At 41.0% G+C, this 15,831-nt stretch overlaps 1 long non-coding RNA gene across 1 annotated transcript in view; it reads right to left on the bottom strand.

Moving 5' to 3' along the window:
- Positions 1-740: 740 nt before the first annotated feature.
- LOC144588966 (uncharacterized) overlaps positions 741-15,831 on the bottom strand; it is a 48,651-nt gene continuing 33,560 nt past the window's right edge. The window contains exon 2 of the long non-coding RNA XR_013544753.1: positions 741-14,170. This is a non-coding gene — a long non-coding RNA (uncharacterized LOC144588966). The remainder of the gene's footprint in view (positions 14,171-15,831) is intronic.

The raw sequence follows: 15,831 nt of genomic DNA on the forward strand, positions 1-15,831 counted from the left end.
CTACCCTAAATGAAGCTGTAGTTTCCATCTTTGCAAAGGGCAGCCAGTAGTCCCTTACTGCAGGTTGTGGCACCAGATAGTGGCAGCGGCTAAGATAGGAAGTGGAAGAGGGTGGGGAATAGGCTGTGGGGGTGGGTGGCTGTGGGGCTGGCTGGCTGTCCATCGGTCCACTAATCAGTTGATTGGCGGGCCCATAGGCAGAATGGGAAGGCCATAGGAAAAGAGGGAGGGCTAGCCTTTCTGGGAAGAGAGGGAGGGCTAGCCTTCCCTCTCTTCCTATGGGGGACAAATAAAAATGGGACAATATTCATCCCTTTGTATTAAGGGGACGTGGTGGCGCTGTGGGCTAAACCGCAGAAGCCTGTGCTGCAGGGTCAGAAGACCAAGCAGTCGTAAGATCGAATCCACGCGACGGAGTGAGCGCCCGTCGCCTGTCCCAGCTCCCGCCAACCTAGCGGTTCGAAAGCATGCAAATGCGAGTAGATAAATAGGGACCACTTCGGTGGGAAGGTAAACAGCGTTCCGTGTCTAAATCACACTGGCCATGTGACCATGGAAGATTGTCTTCGGACAAACGCTGGCTCTATGGCTTGAAGAGCGGGATGAGCGCCGCCCCCTAAAGTCGGACACGACTGGACAAAAAATTGTCAAGGGGAACCTTTACCTTTACCTTTACCTGTATTTGTCGGGGTCTCTGGAACTGATGAATATAAAGGGATGAATATTTAATGAATCAGCAATTTTTAATGAATATCTCAGTTCATTTTTTTTATTTGTCCCCATGTCTAGTTGAAATCTATCTCATGGGCTAACTCTACTGAGTTTTGTAATCTAAGGTAGAATTTCTCTTTTGGTCTATCTCTAAATGGCTTCCCAAAAATTATTAAATGCAAGCTTCTTGTTCTAATTAGCAGATTAATTCATTTTCTTTGAAGAAACACAGCATACAAAAGTGTGAGTATTAATGCCCAATATTGTCCTGTCTCAAAACTGCTATTTGACTAAATTTGCAGTGCTCTAGAACAGTGATTCCCAACCCTAGATTACAATTCCCAGAAATCCTAGCCAGTAAAGCTAGAAGGCTTCTGAGAGTTTTAGTTCAAGAACATCTGATGATCCAAAGTTGGGAACCACTGCTCTAGAGAAAACAGCATTCCCTCCACACCTAAAGATGCAGTCCAGACAATACTGTTAGCATCAAGAAATCATCAAGAAATTTCTAATTGCTGATAGAAGTCTTGTCAGAGCACACAGTTCTATCTTGCAACCTAGTTTGATTTGTTTTTGATTGATCGTCCATGGGTGTGTGTTTGTTTTGCAAGCCTGATTGCTCAGGAACAAAGGTCGGGGGGGGGGTCTCACCACACAAACATTTAAGTGCTATCAGTTTGAAAAGTAATGTACTATCAGCCCATCAGTTGATTGGCTTGTCTCTTTTCACATTGTCAGTGCCAGAACAAGGTATTTTGCTTCCTGAGTCAAATATAACATCTCCTGCCTCCATACAGAAACATATTAGACTGGCAGTGTAATCTTACTTCAGCACTAGCAGTATAGTTTTGTTCAGCTATGAGCTGTTTTAGGAAGTGAAGGACGAAGCGTTACAGCTTTGTCACTCTTCAGAGGGGAAGAACCAAGAAACTCAGGATGAATAAGGGGGTGACACTCCTTCAGGATTTTCAGTGTTGTTGCAGATTATCAACAAGCATCGTTCACTCTAGGCATTGCTGTAATGAGACAAAAGTCTATGTAATTCAGCATGAATAGTTTGAAAAGAAAAACATTCCCATTTAGTTACTTTAGAATAAGGTATTCAGTTAAAATCAAGACTGCTTGTTGAATGAAAATCAAACTGAATCTTGTAGATATTATATAGTCTGAAATCTTGTTGTCTAGTGCCATGAGTCACACCATTGAATCAGTTGGAATCTGGTGAGTCAACTCCTCTGTAAGTTCCATCCATTCAAATGGGTTCACTGTAGCTGGACTGTAGTAAGGCGCAACTAGCATAGTACCATTTGAATCAATGAAACTTACAGAGATGTTGATTCATTGAATCCTCACTGATTCAATGGGCCGACTCTGCACTGACAGGACTTCAGAGATCTAGATCTAGATATCTGAGCTGTAACTAGGGCAGGCTAACTGCAGTGGACCCTCGACTTACAGACGGCTCGACTTACAGACTTTTCGAGTTACAGACTTCTCTGACTGCAAAATTTAGGTTTGACTTACGGCCGGAGAATCGACCTACAGACCAGAAAAAAACCCAAAATGGAACAAAAACGGCCGGATTAATCGGTTTTCAATGCATTGTAGGTCAATGGAGCCTTGACCTACAGACTTTTCAACCTGCAGCCACCATTCCAATACAGATTCATTCTGTAAGTAGAGGGTCCACTGTAGGACTTTGCTTCAGGGCACCAACATTTATAGGGCACTGAAAACTAGAGGTGGATCTTTTGACGAATGTTAGGGAAATAAATGGCAATGCTTCCTACTTGATTCACTTTCCTTTTTCAGAAAGTAGAAATTTTATTTTTCCCTTTGGGGGCACCACATACTGCTGTTTGTTGTTCTTGGGATGTGGCTCTCATGTCAATATTTCAGGGCCTAGTTAGTGGCAGACAGTGCAGTTTGCTTTGGGTGGCAACATTTCTAGTTACGACTTTGAAAGATACAGAAGATACGAGGTTCCTAGGTTCTCTCTCCATCTCAGTTACTGTTTTTCAGCTTAAGATATATTCAAATTTGCATTTGTACCTTGAATCACAGAATCATTGAGTTGGAAGGGGCCTATAAGGGTCATTGAATCCAAGTCCTTTCTCCTTTCTTCTGATTAGTATAGACCAATTAGTATAAATAATAACTTTGAACATGTGTGCTCAAAAGTAGCATCAAGTATACCTGTGTTTAGGAAATATAGTCCATCATAGGACTATACCAGCCCTGTGTTTTCCTTGGCAGCTGACTGTTTGAAAGTACCTTTATGTGAAAGTAGCACTCCATATCCAAAATCAACAGTTCAGAGACAATATTTGAAGAGACAATGTTTGAAAAGCAGGCATCTCTTTGGGGTGTTAAATGTTGCTCCAAAGTGAAATTTTTCTGTGACAGCATCCAGTTTCCCTGTATGGACATGGTGTAGACCTGCAAGAAGGCTCTACCATGTCAAGGCAGTAAACATTTGAACTGACTTATGTGGCTATCAGGGCAATGGGAGACTGGCCAGATGCAAAAGATAGAAGGCTTCCTCCCTCTTTAATAGTTGTGCCGAAGAGAGAATTTAAGAAGATATCAGTGGAATTCCATCTATCTACGACAAATCAATTAAAAGTGCAAAGACTCCTATCACCTTCTGCATTGCTCCTCCTAAATATATGCTTTGTGACACTGGCATTCATTGATGGGAAAATGCATAGATGCATGCATGTCTGTTCAGTCATACACCTTGTCACAAGAAATATTCATCTAGCCTGGTTTTCTCAATGAAATTCTCAGCTCATCTCTGTCCAACACTTGCCATCTTTATTCTTTCAGGACTGCTAGCTCAATGGCTTGATTGCCAATATTTATCATAACACAGAAAAGATAGTTCTTTGTCTGCATGTAGTCCAACATCATGCTCTCAGAGCTGTAGTCCAAAAAGGGAACTTTTCCAGAGTCTGGCATTTACTGCTCATTGTGATGTAGTTCACTACAACAAAGACTAAAGAAACGTATTTCTCAACATCTCACAAGGCATTCCTTCTGCTGTGAGAGCTTAAAGGCTAGTGACATTGGAAAGGTGCCACCCAAGCCCTATTCTGAACATCTCCATCCTTTCCCACACAGGCCTAATTATAGGCTATGATTGGTTCATGCTGGAAAGATTGCTAGTCAACTCAGCCCAGAAAAGGCCCCTCCCAGTCATTCATTCAAACTACAGGCAGCATGAGAGGTTGTAACAATTCTAACATAGTGCCTCTGTAGCTTTGTCACTGATTGATTCCTTTTTCCTTCGGGCTTCAGAGCTCAGGAAAAGCATCATCATTAGATTGCAAACCCATAATCCAATGTGGGATCCTTAGGAATTGTAATCAAAACAGTAACTTTCTTCAGGTCATTTACGGTACCTATTTTCCAATTCAGAACTCCAGAACAGAGGGATGCTCTAGCTGTGATGTTGTGAAATGAATAAACACTGCACTCAGTGGCTCTGATGTTCTGTGTTCTCTGAAAGGGGACATTTTCATACAATAAGCAAATATTTCTGTATTTGCAACTGCAAATCCATATCTGCTGTGGGGAAGAGACTTTCAACTCCCTGCTGTTCCATTGTTCAATTGTTCCATTGGACTTTTTAGCAGTGATAACAACTTTGAGGCCAGCAGTACAGTCCTCATGAAATTTATTTGGCCTCTAAGACTGTAACATGAGCCTCACATGATGCATAGTAAATAAATACCATTGAGAACTTGGGATTTGCAATCTTTTTTGGTATCATAGTTTTGCTGCTGTGTGTTGATGCAAGATGGTTTGCAGCATACCACATGATCTAAAACTTTGAGAAGACTAATCTTACAGGAAGCAGATTTATGTGGAGTCCAATCCTGAACACGTTTATTTAGAAGCCGAAAGAAAATCCTTTATTGTTTTAATGGGACTGCTTGCTTGGATGGTTTAATAATCTTTATGGCTCGCCACAGAGTTGAAGTTGCAAAGAAGACAAATTGCCTCCAACTCATGGTGACTCTATGAATTAGCAAAACGTTTTGTCCTCAATGTACTGCTCATCTCTTGTAAACCCAAAACTGTTACTTCCTTTAGGGAGTCAGTAGATCTTGTACTTGGTCTTCCTCTTTTCTTGCTCCCTTCTACCTTTCCCAGCATTGTCTTTTCCAAGGAATCTTGCCTTCTCATGATGTGCCCAAAGGAGGACAGACTGAATTTCAGTTTTTGCCTCCAGAGATAGTTCAGGCTTCATTTGATCTAGGGCTCACTTGTTCACCTTTCTGGCAGCCCAGGGTATATGCAAAGCTCTCCTTGAGCAACACATTCCAAACAAAACAATTTCCTAACTGACCAGCTTTGACACCCATACATGGTGACTGGGAATACAGCGGGGTCTTGACTTGAGAACTTAATCCGTATTGGAAGGCGGTTCTCAAGTCAAAAAGTCTGTAAGTCAAGTTTCCATTGACCTACAGTGCATTGAAAACTGATTAATCCCGTAACAGGCCGTTTTTGTTCCATTTTGGTTTTTTTTCTGGTCTGTAAGTCAAATCTCAGTCTGCAAGTCAAACCTAAATTTTGCGGCCAGAGAAGTCTGTAACTCAAAAAGTCTGTAAGTGAAGCTGTCTGTAAGTCAAGGGTCCACTGTACAAGAGTGTGGATAATCTTGGCCTTGGTCTCAAGTGACACATCTTTACACTTGGTTATCTTACCTAATTTCTTCATTGCTGCCTTTCTGTGTCTCAGTCGTCTTCTGATTTTTTGGCTGTGGTCTCCCTTTTGGATTGATGATTAAACTGAGGTATACAAAAACTCTAACCTCCTCTATAGAGGTTTTTAACTCCCATCCCTCCCATCAGCCCTAGCCAAGTTAACCAAAAGTGAAACATGATCGGAGATGTTGTACAAGAACGTCGGGAGAGGCACAAATGTGATTTGCGCTACTATATTCTAGCTAAAGTGTTTTGTGATGTCATTATTTTTGCTGGGGCTTCATATCATTGGCTATTGGCCTACCTACTCTTGTCAGGGTGTGTGTGTGAGGAACAAATAAATAAATGTAGAACACTTTGAGTTAAGCTCTATGACAGCCACCTGGATCTATTAAGTCTTTCACTCCCACCAATCCCTGCTCTGCATAAAAGGTATGGTCTGCTGGGAAGGTAGTCCAAACAATCCAGGGACCACATACTGGGGGAGGCTTCTCTGAGGGAAGACATTTTCTGGTAGAGGTTGCTAGGGAGGGGCATCATTATGATGGCCTCTCCCTAGTTACTTGACCTGTGTGGTTAAGTCTAGGACTGTCTGCAGAGGTTCAACCCAAACTATGCCCCACAGGGGAACTTCTTTCTGACCCTCATTTATTACATAGCCCTGGAGTAGCTCCAGCTTTTCTTATTAATCTGAAATTTCTTTGTTGCTGCTTATACTGAGCCTCATATTTCAAATTCCTCCTGAGTGTATCTGGTTTTCATTTAAATATATTGCAGGGTTCTCTGAAAAGGAAGAGAGAGGGAGGAAAGCCAGAGAGAGAAATAATAACAGGAATGGATTTTTAAGCTAATAAAACCAAACATGTAAGTCCAGTTCTTCAGCCTCATCCAGTGCATTTTAGTTAAGTCCGGCCACTTGTTTATATTGGCTAGATGAACATAAAGTATCACTGGATACGGTAATCATTCTTGCACAATATGTATATAATATACACACACACACTGTCAGGAACTGCAGAGATTCCATGAGTTATGAAGTCTTCCTTGTTCAAGAATAAACATGGTGGGCAGTAATCCTGGAAGCAATCAAAATGCCTCCAGCTCAGTGATTGTAAAAAACAAGAGAGTCTAAATTCATTGGAGCAGAAAGTCAGTCCAAAACCTTGAAGATTAGAGCATGATAAAAACTTGGAGATAATAGTTGATCTCACTATGAAGCCATGATCTGAGTTCAGCAGGTGAACAAAAGGATAGAGAAATAACGATTCATGGCATTTTCAATGATGTTATGAGAGTTATTCATAAATGGTCCTTGGTTTCTGTGTGGAAATGAAACATCAAAATGTTGGTGCTGCTTTATTTTCTCAATAGGAACAGAAATCATTATGGTATCTGCACTTCAGATATCTGTCCATCAACCCATGTAGAATAGGGCTGAAATGTGTTGGAGTTTTTACAACCTTGTATGCTGCTCCTGGTAGGTGTAGTTCAGAGGGACCTTTCGAGGCTGGGGCAACTGTCATTCTATCCAATAGTAACCAATCATTCCATCCCATGTCTGAATTCTAAAAGTGCCCTGCCTCTCTGCTTTTGAAGGTTTTCCCCTTTGTATTGAAGTCTGGTGCTGAGAGCAGTCATGTTTTATTAGGTTGCTGTTTGAGCTGTTCACATTGTAGGTAAAGAAAATGAGTTTTATTCCTTCTACTATTGAAATCTGAGAATGAATTATTGAGACTGTACGTGCCATTTAATGAGAAAAGGGGTGGATTACTCTGGGGAACCTGAAGCTATTCTGCTATGTGAATCACTGTACTTCTGCTGTGCGACTAAAAGGAATTTGACCAAAAATTCAAAACTCTACAACAATATGGATGTAACCTGGCTTGTTGACATGAGAAAGTGATCCTACACTGCTCTTAATATTGGGAATTCTGAGTGTGCCTCAGAGAATATGGTCCACAACACTTTTGTGTGAATTTTGATTTTGATATCAATTTATAGAAGCATAGGGGAAAGTGGGACCAGTCCTGAAATCTTTTATGGTTGTTCTCTGTTGTACACAGGAGGTTATGATTTGTTGAAAACTTGTGGGAGGGATGGGACTCATGAGTTTCATAAAATCCTCCTTTTCCTATTAATCTGGGATTAATTGATTGACCATCAGCCCAAAGGGACACTGGCTATAGTACATCTGCCTGTGTTGGTCCACTTAAATCCATGCACATTTAACTGAACCAATTTTTATGCACTGAAGCTGAGATAAACTACAAGAACAATATTTTATTCAGATATTATTTACATATTTGAGCATTTATTAAATTTTTATTCTGCCTTTCTCTAATGAGGTGTACATGCTGTTCTCACCACTTCATCTTCCCACGAACCCTGTGATGTAGACCTTCCTGAGAGTGCAGTAACTGATCCAGGTTCACCCCATGTCTTCCATGATCCAGTGGTGATTTAAACCCAGGTCATTAGAGTCCGAATTTAACGCTCTAACCACTTGCGTATAAGACCCCTCTTTCTAATGGTTTATAATGGTGGGTAAGAGTCCATATGGAGTTGAACAGGGCACATTCCTCACCTGGTAGCTCTCTGCAGGCCGGATGGCATCTGGAGATGTGATCAGGGCTCATCTGGTGCTTTCAAAGATAGCTCAGAGCACCCACCTTTGGTTCTCTTCCCCCTTCTACACACAGAGAATGGTGGGAGGACTGACAGCAGGTGGGCTCAGGTGGTCATGGAAGCAGAGGGAAATTTGGGAAGCAACTGCATTCAAGAGGATTTTCTGGTTATCTCCATTCACACAGTAATGAGAGATAACTAGGAGATTTGCCGCATGAGGGAACAGAGAGCTGGTCAGATAGAGAGGATTTGGACCCTATGAACTTTTGTTGTTTAGTTGTTAAGTTGTGTCCGACTCTTCATGACCCCATGGACCAGAGCACGCCAAGCCCTCCTGTCTTTCACTGCCTCCTGGAGTTTGGTCAAATTCTTTTTGGTAGCTTCAGTGACACTGTCCAACCATCTCATCCTCTGTCATCCCCTTCTCCTTTTGCCTTCACTCTTTCCCAACATCAGGGTCTAGAGCTCCCCATTTAAAATGATCAAATGGCACACCTTTCTGGAATTGGTTGTTGTCATTTTTTCAGGCTCTTTGGCCGTATTCTGAAGGTTGTCCTTCCTAACATTTCGCCAGTCTCTGTGGCTGGCATCTTCAGAGGGCAGGAGTCAGAACTCTGTGCTCTGGTGCAGTTTCTTTGGACCGTTGACTATTTATAGCTGTGGGATCAGCTTTTGTCCTTTTCAGAAGATGGGTGAATGTTTTTTGTTGTGGGTGTATTGTTGTGATAAGAGGGAGAGATTATCTGTCACTGTGACTGATGGGTGTTGTTAGCTGGTCTTTTGTGTGCAGTGATCACTAGTCCTTGTAGCTGGGTAGGGTTTGTTGACCTTTTGGAGGCTGTATTTTTCAGTGCTGGGAGTCAGGCTTTGTTGAGTTTTAAACTTTCTCCTTTTTTGTTGAAGCTCTGCTGGTGTTTCCTGATTTCATTGGCTTCCCTGTGCAGTCTAACATAATGATTGCTGGTGCTGTCCGGTACATCAGTATTTTGAGATAGAATTTCATGTCCAGCTTGTTCTAGGGCATGTTCAGCTACTGCCAATTTTTTTCGGTTGTTTTAGTCTGCAATGTCTCTCATGTTCTTTGATTCTGGTGTGGATGCTTCATTTTGTGGTTCCAATATATACCTGGCCACAACTGTTAGTTGTCCAGTATACTCCTGCAGTAGTGAGGGGGCCCCTTTTGTCCTTTGCTGACTGGAACATTTGTTGCATTTTTGTGGTGGGCTTGAATATTGTTTGTAGGTTGTGTTTTTTTTCCAAAAGTTTCCCCATGCAGTCCATGACCCCTTTGATGTATGGCAGAAATACTTTATTTTGCAAAATACCTAGCCACCCTTCTACAGACCCACGTTGGACAAACCTCATCCATTCATCGAAATGTTAGGAAGAACAACCTTCAGAACACAGCCAAAGAGCCTGAAAAACCCACAAAAACCATCAGATCCTGGCCATGAAAGCTTTCTGGAATTGTTTTTGCATCCTTTTAATCTGGTTCAGTTTTCACCTAAGAAGTGGAGGCTTGCTGCTTTGTCCTGGCCTCCCTCCCTTTCTCATCCTCCTATGATTGGGATAAAAACACCAAAGAGGCAAGAAAAATCTGTGGGCTGTGAAAGGCAGAGAGTATCGGAGCAAAGAAGTTTGTGCTTTAAGTGGCTTCCTGGACAGTATATTTCATGTTTTCAGACTTCAGGGCAGTGATTAAATAAATCACATCTCACTAATGGGGAAGACAAACATTTTAAACACTCCACCCTCCCACCCACCACCATATTTCAACCTAAGAAAAGCTCTCAGCCAATCAACCACTCACAAAGGAAAGGCAAATAATTTCTTAGCTTCCAAACACTTCACATGCTTTTGAAGAACTAAATCTAAAGAAGAAATGGCATGTGTGTCTCTGTGTATAGAAAGTTCCAAATTACAGTACAAATGTTCCGCAGGGTCCTTGAGTAAGAGATGTATGATTTATGCATAAGAAGAGTCTCAAAACTACATGTAAAACCATTGCCAAGACAAGGGAAATAAGTCTAGCAATGAAGCACATTCCATTATTTATTGATCATTGGGCCATTGACGAGACCAGGTGTTTTGGTCCATGGACAAGAGAACTCTTTTGTTGTATATCTTCTGGAAAAAAATCCTTTTTATTTCATGTTCTCACCTCCAGTGGAAAATACAGGAGGTTGTCCCATTAAAAAGCTCATTGGTGCAGGCTGGACATTCATCAAGAATTTGTTGGAAATATATCAGCTGTTTCTCACTGAACTCACTAACACAACTTCCTTGAAAAACAATCTTTTTATTTTCCCCTCTAATACGCAGCCATGGACTACAGAAGTCACAGTAGCCACATGTCCACTTTTACAGAGAGCAGACCTTCATCTGAAATGTCACCAGTGGGACAGTTCAATTTTTTAAGTTGTCCTCTGCTAGAAAGGCCATCAGACACACACACACACCCTGCAGCATGTTTTTCTGAGCTATGGTGATTGTTTATCTGTCTAGCACCAACCAATCATTCCTTCACCTCTCTACTGAATGTTCTATTCCTCTTTTTTGTCAGTTGCTATCAATAGCGGTTGTCGCTATTGATCTGTTTGGTTGGTTGCTAGTATGTGTGCAGTAAAGAAAGCAGTATACACAAGTCTGCAATTTCAAGCAATTGTAAGTAAATAAATGCTTTTTCATTCTTTCTCCTACAAATGTCTTAAGAGTGAGTTATTGAGAGTTTAAGCACCAGTTAAATAGAAAGAGGAGGACTTTGGAGAACATGTAGCTATTTTCTTCTGTGCATCTCTTTACTTCTACTGTGTAGCAAAAAGAGAATTTTACTAGGAATTCAAAACTCTGCAACAGTAGTCAAGGAAAGTGAGGTATTTAAGGAGTAGTTTTACCAGTTTCACACACACACACACACACACACCAGTGAGTTTCCTTGGAAGAACCTGAGAATCAAACCCAGTTCTCCTGAGTCCTAGTCCATTACTCTGTTCACTATACACACTTGATACTCCTTCTCTTTTTGGTGATAGGTAAATGACCATCCTAAGCACAATGGAGGTGATATTATAAAAGAGTTTCTTCTCCTCAAGCCTTTCTTATTTAAAACTGGCAGCTTAATATCAAACAAATGTAATAAAAGGTTTTTTTTAAATTAAACAGGTGTCCATATGTTTTCCCATAATTAACTACATGTTGGGACATTGGAATAATCTCCATAACTAATTACTTTGAAAAGGTAACTTTCTAAGTATCATCCCACATTAAGCTGTAAAGCAGAGTGAGTATAGACAAATGGGGTGTCCTTTAAATGACCCCCAACGTCTTCTACCAATATTTATGGCTGTTTACATTGCTACAGGATGACTACGCCTCGCTTACATTTTCAATAAAAGCTGAAACTCTTGTAATTTTCTTACAAGCTTTTGTTTCAAGTTTTTGTAAGAAGTTCCAAACTGCAAAACTTGCTAGGGAAGTTTTCATTTTAGAAAATTTTACATCAGAGTTTATTATATGTATGCAAAGCATCAAACATGTACATTCAGTCTTCCAACAATCTTTTAGAGATATTTTCATTTGGAATATTTAGCTAGAACAGCATTCACTATAGTTCTTCCTTTAGTATTCTTGAAGCTCTTCATTCATTTGAGTAAACTATTCTCCCAGTTTCTGAAAACCCAGATTTATTTGTGAAGCCCAGTCCTAGTCACATCTATTCAGAAGTTCCACTGAGATATAGTGTCAGATGAGCGTATACATTACTACTATCTTACTAAAATTAAAGCATCCTGTTTTATTGTTAAGTTGAAATCCATTGAAGACTTGATGCATTTCAAAATGTAGAGCATGAGAGTTGGTCATATATCTAAGAATTTAAAATCTTGGCTTGCTGAGTTTATGCTACATTTGAATTAATAATGGATGTGATCAGTTGTTTGTTTGTCTTGCTATTCCGTCTGCTGCACTTCTTTTTCCAGTGATCATGTGACATAAATTGCTGGAGCATAGCAGCCCATCCCCAGAGCATTTTGACCTGCACCTTTTTAAATCCTCATCAGTGATTCCTCTTTTTTTGGTACAGGTAGGATTGCTCTGTTTGGGTTTACTTCCAGCATGTATGGTCACTGGAAACAAACCAAAGTGATTTGTTACGCTTCTGGCGCAGAGTAAATGAAGACACTTTACCAGCTCTTCTTTGACGGTTATATTTACATATATGTACACTTATATGCAGGCAGGTCTCTACAGCACATCTAGAAGTCTTCACACAGTCCGACAGCATGCGTGGCAGAAAATCACATCAGAAGAAGAGAACATTCTACAGACACAGTCCATATTTATACATAATCTTGTCTCTGTCCAGTCCAATCGGGTTCCAGGTGACCTCATCTCTGCACCTGGGCTCTTTCTGGTTTCACCTCATTGCATCAGCTTAGGATGATTCAGCTTTTCTCTCATCTGCACATAATGGCAGCTCGTTAATGAAACATATATGGGTTCAGGCCTATAAAATTCTATACCCTGACACCCCTCCTAATTTTTTATGCCTGAACACAGCATAATCCCAACACATTTACACATTATTTTTTAACTTTTAATTTTAACACACACTTGTTACCTGTAACCTCTGTGTATTCTGTATGCACCTTTGCATCTGTGAACACCTTACATTTCTTCATGTACTCCATTTTCTCATCCATGGTCCCTAACCATTTTCTTTTTTCAAAAGCAGGAAGTTTTAAAACTTCTTTGTAATTTTTTGGTTCTATATAAACATGACACACTCTCACACCACCCATTCCAAACCTCTTGGGTGGTATACCCTTGTTTGTCCTTTGGGACCTTCTGGGACCTTGTGTTTCTGTCTGTGCCTCTGTCTCACTAACCTCGTTAGCGTGTGTTTCTTCGTGTTCTTCGTGTTCTTCAATATCTTCTCCATCTTCATCTTCTCCATCTTCATCAGCAGAGGACCTTGTGTCTTGCTCATGTGTTTCTTTCTGTCTAAACTGACCTCTTCTTCTTTCACTCAGTGGAATGTATAATTGTGAATTTGCGTGTACCTTGTCCCAGTTCTCCCCCTCATTGAAACTGGCAGACCTAGAAATTACAACGCTTCTATCACCATCTAGAAATCTATACGCCTTTGAGCTAGGCTCATAACCCAGGAACCTCATTTTCTTTGTTTTCGCTTGACCTTTTCTCCTGAGTTGCTTTGGCACATGTACCCAAGCGGTACATCCAAACACTCTTAAATACTTCAAACAAGGTTTCTTACCAAACAGTAAATAATATGGGGTTTGTTCTATCAAGGATGACCAAATTCTGTTAATTAAAAAATTCACAGTTTTCAAAGCTTCTGCCCAAAGCGCATGATGCAACCCTGCGTCAGCCAGCAGTGCATCTTTCATGTTCTGGAGCACCCCATTCCTTCGCTCCGCCACTCCATTCTGAAATGGACTATATGGGCTTGTTTTTCTATGTCTGATTCCTGTGGATTCTAACCACCTCTGGAATTGTGTATTTGTAAACTCTGTACCTCGGTCAGTCTGCAGTTGCGCCACCTGGTGGCCAAAGCGCCGCTCAACTGATCTAAGCCAATTCTTAAATGTTTGAAAAACTTCTATTTTAGATTTCAGTGTGAAACAAAATGAAAATCGTGTATAATCATCCACAATTACCAGTGTAAATTTTGCCTTTCCTAATGAAGGTGGAAATGGCCCTATTAGATCAGCATGTACCAATTCAAATGGCCTGCTTGTCTCTCTGGTACTCTGTCTCCCTTTTGGGGCAACATGTGTTTTGCTTTGCTTACAAATTTGACAGACCAGGTAATTCTTACAGTCTCTTATGTTCACATCTCTAGCCATATTTTCCATCCTCTTGCTTCGCTCTGGCCACTACTTTGTTATTTTTCTTAATTATACATTCTCCTTTTTCAAACATTACACAAACCCCCTGTTTATCAAGTGCTGACACACTTAGAATATTATAATCAATTGTGGGTGTAAGTAACACGTTACTTATCTCCAACTTCAGACTGGGAACATACACTCTCCCTTCTCCTGTTACGTCTGCTTTTTGTCCATTTGCCAGGGTCACGTTCTTCAGCTCTGTCTTTCCTAGAAAACAAAACATCTCTACATTGTTAGTCAAATGATTTACGGCCCCCGAGTCAATTAGCCATTCAGCTGCGTGGGTGTCCTTGAAGTTATCTCTTGTTTTTCTGCTGACAAGAGAGACCGATCTCTTGCTGCTGCTCTCTGCAGAGCGTTTGTAAACTGCTGCTTCGGAATCCGTTCTATTTGGAAACGTCTCTCCTCTTAAACAATCCTTTTGCAAATGATTTCTGGACCCACACTGGTAACAGGCTTTATTTATTTATTTATTTATTTATTTATTTATTTATTTATTTATTTATTTATTTATTTATTTATTTATTTATTTATTTATTTATTTATTTATTGGACTTATATACCGCCCCATAGCGCTACAAGCACTCTCCGGGCGGTTTACAATTTTAATTATACAGGCTACACATTGCCCCCCCAGCAAGCTGGGTACTCATTTTACCGACTTCGGAAGGATGGAAGGCTCTGTTTGTCTCTGGCTTTCGTCTTCGGGACACGCTGCCGTCTGGACTCCGTCTCTTTCTCTCCCGGTCAGCTCCCACGTGGCTTTCTTCTGCAGCTTGGAATCTCTCTTTCCAGTATTCCTCCTCCTGCAAGATTCTGCTTGTTACATATTCAAGAGTTAGTTGTGTATCGGAAAGGCTTTCCAAGCTTGTAATAAGCATGTTAAATTCTGAACTTAAACTGCTCAAAATCAGGTAAACCTTTTGCTCCTCAGGGAAAACAACGTTCATTAACTGCAGTTCATTGAACAGTCCCTTCATGGTTTGTAAGTGCTTAGAGACACTTTCCCCAGACCTCATTTGGCATTTATAAAGCCTCCTGGTTAGGGAAATCTTTGTGCCTGCTGTTTCTCTCAGATAGATGCCTCTCAGTCTGTCCCAGACTGCCTTGGCTGTGTTCAGTCCTTGTATATGCACTAATTCTTCATCTTCTAGGGACAAAATAATAGTACTCAGAGCTCTCTCATGCTCTTCCTCTTGCTCTTCTGTTAACTGGGCTGGAGGACGGCTCACATAAGACCACAGGCTCTCTCTTCGTAATAACATTTCTGCTTTGACTGCCCATGTCCTGTAATTTTTACCATTCAGTCTATTTATGGCCAAGCCTCCTACGCCTCCCGTGCTGTATGCCATCCTGCCTTCTCTCGCAGTTCTCTGTTTCCTTTCCCCTCCTGGGCTAACAGACGAACTGTCTTCTCCCAAATCTTCTACTTCACTGCCACTGTCACTTTTGCTCTCTTCCTTCATTTATTTACTTCACCCACATTTACTCACCACCGTCTGTCTTGCGCAGCGCACGTTTCTGGGCCCATAACCTCTGTTACGCTTCTGGTGCAGAGTAAATGAAGACACTTTACCAGCTCTTCTTTGACGGTTATATTTACATATATGTACACTTATATACAGGCAGGTCTCTACAGCACATCTAGAAGTCTTCACACAGTCCGACAGCATGCATGGCAGAAAATCACATCAGAAGAAGAGAACATATCACAGACACAGTCCATATTTATACATAATCTTGTCTCTGTCCAGTCCAATTGGGTTCCAGGTGACCTCATCTCTGCACCTGGGCTCTTTGTGGTCTCACCTCATTGCATCAGCTTAGGATGATTCAGCTTTTCTCTCATCTGCACATAATGGCAGCTC

The sequence above is a fragment of the Pogona vitticeps genome, chromosome 4, assembly GCF_051106095.1.
Source record: "Pogona vitticeps strain Pit_001003342236 chromosome 4, PviZW2.1, whole genome shotgun sequence".
Lineage (NCBI taxonomy): Eukaryota > Metazoa > Chordata > Lepidosauria > Squamata > Agamidae > Pogona > Pogona vitticeps.